This window comes from Bufo bufo, chromosome 7 (assembly GCF_905171765.1).
Source record: "Bufo bufo chromosome 7, aBufBuf1.1, whole genome shotgun sequence".
Taxonomy (NCBI): domain Eukaryota; kingdom Metazoa; phylum Chordata; class Amphibia; order Anura; family Bufonidae; genus Bufo; species Bufo bufo.
The window spans coordinates 105,978,955-105,985,762 of NC_053395.1; positions in this window are offsets into that span (position 1 = coordinate 105,978,955).

Genomic DNA, 6,808 nt, shown 5'->3' on the forward strand with positions numbered 1-6,808 from the left:
GTATTGGATGCAGGGGCGTAGCTAGAAATGACTGGGCCCCATAGCAAAAAAAATTATGGGCCCCCCCTCCCGGATCTCCCACCCCCACATACGTATTGGACCTCCCACCCCTTCCAGAGCTCCCACCCAAACACCCCTCCAGGACCTCCCACCCCAACATCCCCCTAAGCGTCGTCCACAGATCCCCCCTTCAGTGTCGTCCACAGATCCCCCCTTCAGTGTCGTCCACAGATCCCCCCTTCAGTGTCGTCCACAGATCCCCCCCTTCAGTGTCATCCACAGATACCCCCTTCAGTGTCGTCCACAGATCCCCCCTTCAGTGTCGTCCACAGATCCCCCTTCAGTGTTGTCCACAGATCCCCCTTCAGTGTCATCCACAGATCCCCCCCTTCAGTGTCGTCCATAGATACCCCCTTCAGTGTCGTCCACAGATCCCCCCTTCAGTGTCGTCCACAGATCCCCCTTCAGTGTCATCCACAGATCCCCCCCTTCAGTGTCGTCCATAGATACCCCCTTCAGTGTCGTCCACAGATCCCCCCTTCAGTGTCGTCCACAGATCCCCCTTCAGTGTCGTCCACAGATCCCCCTTCAGTGTCGTCCACAGATCCCCCCCTTCAGTGTCGTCCACAGATACCCCCCTTCAGTGTCCTCCACAGATCCCCCCTTCAGTGTCCTCCAAAGATCCCCCCTTCAGTGTCCTCCACAGATCCCCCCCTTCAGTGTCGTCCACAGATCCCCCCTTCAGTGTCCTCCACAGATCCCCCCTTCAGTGTCCTCCACAGATCCCCCCCTTCAGTGTCGTCCACAGATCCCCCCTTCAGTGTCGTCCACAGATCCCCCCTTCAGTGTCGTCCACAGATCCCCCCTTCAGTGTCGTCCACAGATCCCCCCTTCAGTGTCGTCCACAGATCCCCCCTTCAGTGTCGTCCACAGATCCCCCTTCAGTGACGTCCACAGATCCCCCCCTTCAGTGTCGTCCATAGATACCCCCTTCAGTGTCGTCCACAGATCCCCCCTTCAGTGTCGTCCACAGATCCCCCCTTCAGTGTCGTCCACAGATCCCCCCTTCAGTGTCGTCCACAGATCCCCCTTCAGTGTCGTCCACAGATCCCCCTTCAGTGTCGTCCACAGATCCCCCCCCTTCAGTGTCGTCCACAGATACCCCCCTTCAGTGTCCTCCACAGATCCCCCCTTCAGTGTCCTCCAAAGATCCCCCCTTCAGTGTCCTCCACAGATCCCCCCTTCAGTGTCGTCCACAGATCCCCCCTTCAGTGTCCTCCACAGATCCCCCCTTCAGTGTCCTCCACAGATCCCCCCCTTCAGTGTCGTCCACAGATCCCCCCTTCAGTGTCATCCACAGATCCCCCCTTCAGTGTCGTCCACAGATCCCCCCTTCAGTGTCTTCCACAGATCCCCCCCTTCAGTGTCCTCCACAGATCCCCCCTTCAGTGTCCTCCACAGATCCCCCCCTTCAGTGTCCTCCACAGATATCCCCCCCAACCAGAGCTGCTTCCTAGCTAATTTATTCACTGCACTTGCCTCTGTGAAATTGAAGAGAAGCACCGTAATCTCGCACAGGCGCACTGGCAGAGGCAAGGAAGACGGTGCATGCGCACTTCGATGCCTCTGCCAGTGCGCCTGTGCGAGATTACGGCGCTTCTCTTCAATTTCACAGAGGCAAATGCAGTGAATAAATTAGCTAGGAGGCGGCGCTGGGCAGGGAGATTGCAGGCACAGGCAGCATCGCTTTGCTGCCTGTGCCGTTCGCAGCGCGCCCTGCGCTGATAAAGTTCGGTCACTGCGCTGACCGCATGACACGGCTTCGCGGGCCGCATTTGGCCCGCGGGCCGTAGGTTGGGCATCACTGTACTATACTGTATATGTGTGATGTAACTCTGTTGAGTTCTAATGTCGGCTGAAGGATCATTCAGCCAACAGTTATCTCTCCCTATCCTCCCATACATATGCATTGTTAGCTTGTCCAAAAATGCATAAGTAGCAAATGAGGAGAAGGGAGAACAAAACGATTGGACAGTTAAAATCCAATGTTCCCGATCCTTATTTCTCCCAACATCAGTCATTAGGGGAAAGTCAAGAGGCTGCATACACATTAGATGGTTGGCCTAACGCATGGAAATTGGCAGGTTCAGCTGATAAAAGATTTAATGTGATGGCCACATTCAAAGGCTAATGTGAATACAGCCTTACATCACTGGTTTATCATTTATGATACATATGGAAATCACAATATAAGCACAATCTTTAGATCCGCTTTAAAAATGACATTAGGTGATTGCATAACCAATAAAACCCTAATATAACATTAGTGGTAATACAGTATAAGAAGTGGAATCTGATTGTAACGGTGAGGCATTTTCAGCATCTGCTTTGTGACCTGGAAGTCGTCGGTAAAATACTGGCTTCACTTAAAGCAGTATGTATTCGATAAAGGTCCTGTGCCTGAATGGTATTGATAGAACCTAGGCTGCGTACACCAGATATGTGATTTATCTGCCTCAAGGTGGCAGAACAGACATGGAAATGAGCAGATATGCATCGCATTGTAACATTTCACTCTTTGTAGGAACCATAAGAGCAGGGTACAAGGATGAAGTGATACAGCTACTGTATTCTGTCAGTGGAATATATACAGAGGGAAATCCGCTTGCTGATTTTATGTACATTAGTGCAGTATATGACATTCTCTCATTTTGCAAATCTGATTGTTAGGATGACTTCCATGTTACCAGTGTATGGGAATCCACAGTCCCACTAATGCAGATCTGCTTCATGAACAATATTATAGGTATCGTTGACTGTTAATTTGGGCATAAGACATGGATACCAGGCTCTCATAGATAGTAGTTAGTATTCTGACTATAAAGGGAACTCTAAAGACACCATAGTGTAGTGACAATACATGCTGATCTCTGTGGTCTGTCCCTTATGTGGATTTGTATATTGGTTGTTTTTTTTTTTTGTAATATAATTTTTATTGAGTTTTTCAATTAATTAGACAATTGTACAGCATCAATACAGCTTTTTTCGTCTCCACAAAAGTGACAGTATGCACAATATTCATAAACAGTACAATATAATAAATTCAATTCCTCTACCCTCCCCCCTCCCTTCCCCCCTCCTGGAACACCATTTTACCCCCCCCCCCTCCCCCCTCCCTCTCTCTCTACTTCTCAAATGCACCCAACATTGCTATCAGTCAATCTGATGTCTCCCCAAGGTTTGGCTTAATTTTTTCTTTAAGTACCATTCTGACAGAATGAATGGGGACATTAAAGTGCGCATATCTCTGTCTGAATATACCACTCCTATAAAAGACTCCCATCTCCTGAAAAAGGAGTTTATGAATCTCCCCCCCATTTGCTCCGCTTCAACCCTCTCCATATCCAGACAAAGTTTAGCATGGTTGAGGACCTCCATCATTGATGGTAATTGAGGTTTGAGCCAATGCTTAAGGATACAGCGTTTGGCTGCCAGTAGTAAGATGTGGATAACTGGTTGTACACTGGTCCCGTTCGCCTGGGCATGGAAGAGCATCAAATCAGGAGACAAAGGAATTGAGATTTTCAGATATCTTTTAATCTGAGATCTAACTAGTTTCCAAAATTTCTGAGAGGCTGGACAGGACCACATTCCATGGCTCAAATCAGACCTATCTAAGTGACATTTAGGGCATTTAGTTAACCTATCTGAGGATAGGAGGGGTGAAGAGAATTGGAACCCATAGATAGCCTTATAGATAAATCTAAAGTGAGATTCCCTCCAGACTTGGTTAATTATCACTTTATTGACTATATTCCATCCTTGAAGTACTAACGTATCTGCATCTAGAGAGGGGAATATTTTTTTCCAATGGGAGAAAACCTTGTCAGCCAGACACTTTTGTTTGCTATCCCGCAACTCATAATATAGCTCTGAAAGTGATCTTTTTTTGGATCCATCTCCCACCAAACGATCAAAAGCATTGACTGAAAACTCCCCAACCATGTTTTTCACTCTAGGTCTGAGAAAGCTCATCAGTTGAGCATGCGCCAGAAAGTGCTGTGGTTTGACTTGTGGGAATCTATTTTGTAACTCAGTAAAAGACAAATAGGTATTAGTTTGCCTATCCCAGAAGTCTTGAACCCTCCTCACACCACCTCGCTTCCATGAGTCAAAGTGTTTTGCTTCGGTGCCTGCAGGGAATTCCGGGTGTCCCCAGACTGGCATAAACTTTGAAATCATGAATGGGAGCTTGAAAATTTTCCGCACCCCCTTCCAGGCCGCAATAGTGTCTGTCAACAGAGTGCTTTGCTTTGCCACAATAGGTAGAGCGGAGAATTTTGTGTGGAGAAGTGCTCCCAAGGACCATGGTCTAGCTAATTGGGACTCCAGCTGTGTATTAGTGTAGAAGTTGGATCCGAAGATCCAATCAATACCGTGTCTTAATAGGCTGGCCAAGTTATATGACCGTAAGTCAGGTAATGCCATTCCCCCTGATCCTTTTGGCAGCTGGAGTTTCGGAAAAGCAATGCGAGGTTTGCGTCCCCTCCAAATAAAAGCTCTGAATGCTGACTCCAATTCCAATACATCCTTATGTTTGATCAAGATGGGGATCGCTTGCATCGGATATAGAAGCTTTGGAGTGCACATCATTTTTATTAATTGTACTCTACCTCCTAAGGACAGCGGGGATTGCATCCACCTCTGCAAGTCTCCCTTGATCTTTTGGATAATAGGTGGATAATTTAGAGAATAAAGTGACCCCGGGTTCCTTCCTATCTGAATACCTAGATATCTAATTGACTTCGTAGCTACCTGGAGGGGAACTCCTAACGGCTTTTTGCCAGTATTTGGAATATTTGGGCCAATATACAAGATCTCAGATTTGGTTGCGTTGACTCGGTAGCCTGACCTAACACCAAACTCAGAAAGTAGTTGAAACAAATGAGGTAGGTCTCTAAAAGGGTTTTCTAAAAAGACTAATAAATCGTCAGCAAATAACACGTGCTTAAGTTCCCTATTCCCCACCTTAATTCCCTCAATCTTGCTATCTCCAGCTAGCCTCCTGGACAGGGGTTCTAAGGCCAGGTTGAATAAAAGGGGGGACAAAGGACATCCCTGCCTAGTACCCTTGCCCAACCTAAAGGGCTGTGACAAAAACCCTGGGGTATGAATCCTAGCCCATGGTTCCGAGTATAATGCCCTAATATATTGACGGAAGGCCCTGTCGAATCCCATCACCTCAAGTACCTGCTCCATCCATCCCCAGTGTACGTTATCAAACGCTTTTTCAGCATCAACTGTTACTAATGCTGGGGATGGATGGAGATCAGGTCGGAGTTTGACCTCATCTAAAATCGTAAGTACCTTACGGACATTAGTAACTGCTGCCCTGCCCTGTACAAATCCCACCTGGTCTGGGGAGATTAATCTTGGCAGTATCTTTGCTAATCTATCCGCCAAAATTTTGGAGATTATCTTCAAATCCACATTTATTAGGGAAATCGGGCGATACGATGATGGATAGGCTGGATCCTTCCCTGGTTTTGGTAAGATTTTAATGTGGGCCGTATTAGTTTGATTCGGAATTGCCTCCCCCTGCATGTAGCTCGTATATACTTGTTCCAATAGAGGCGAGATCTCTGGGGATATAAGACGATAAAACTCACCAGAAAACCCGTCTGGGCCTGGGGCTTTCCTTAGGGATAGATTTTTTATAGTAAATTCAATTTCCCCCTTGGAAATGGGGGCATTGAGAACACTTTTCTCCCCTTCGCTAAGCTTCGGCAAAGATACTTCCTCTAGCCACTGATTATTATCCAAAAGAGGGGTGTTTGGGGCCTTGTATAGATCTTCATAAAATGTTCTCAGGACTGCGTTTATTTCCTTGGGGTGTGTCTGCAAGTGACCTAAACTATTTCTAAGGGGAGGGATGACAGTAGTAGGTCATTGCCCTTTCGCTAGTCCCGCCAATAATTTCCCCGACTTATTACCGTGCCTGTACAGACGAGCTTCCCATTTGGATTGGGAGATCGTTTCCCATCTGTGCAACCACTGTTCATATTCCTCTTTAGCTGACTGCCAGATGTTTTTTAGACTAGGAAGTGGTTTATTTAAAAAGTTAGTGTAAGCTATCCTCAATTTGTCACTAAACTCTGTTATTTTGGCTCTAATGTTTTTCTTTTTACTACCTACAAATGCCATAATCCTACCACGTAGAACCACTTTACCCGCATCCCAAAGACTCTAAGGACCTACTGTGTCTCTATTGTCCTGGAAATATTCCAGCCACCACCCCCTTAATCCTGCAAGTACTAGCTTCAAGTACTACATTAAGTACAGTAAAGAGATATTGCAGGAGACTGAAGAGATTGAAGACATACTGCAAGAGATTGGCTTAAAATCTGCATCTGGCTCATCTGTGTTGTTTTTTTCTGACCATTGCTTGAGAAGAGGTAAGGAATTTGGTCAGCTGTTTGCTATTGTGCGTTTGCTAATGAGCCTAGCTCACTAAGGTGTTACATTTGTTGCTGAGGGAGGAGTTTGGGAAGCAGTGTGTGTATATATAGAGACAGACTCATTAGCTGGCCTAATTCATTAGCTGCAAGTACTAGCTTCAAGTACTACATTAAGTACAGTAAAGAGATATTGCAGGAGACTGAAGAGATTGAAGACATACTGCAAGAGATTGGCTTAGAGTCTGCATCTGGCTCATCTGTGTTGTTTTTTTCTGACCATTGCTTGAGAAGAGGTAAGGAATTTGGTCAGCTGTTTGCTATTGTGCGTTTGCTAATGAGCCTAGCTCACT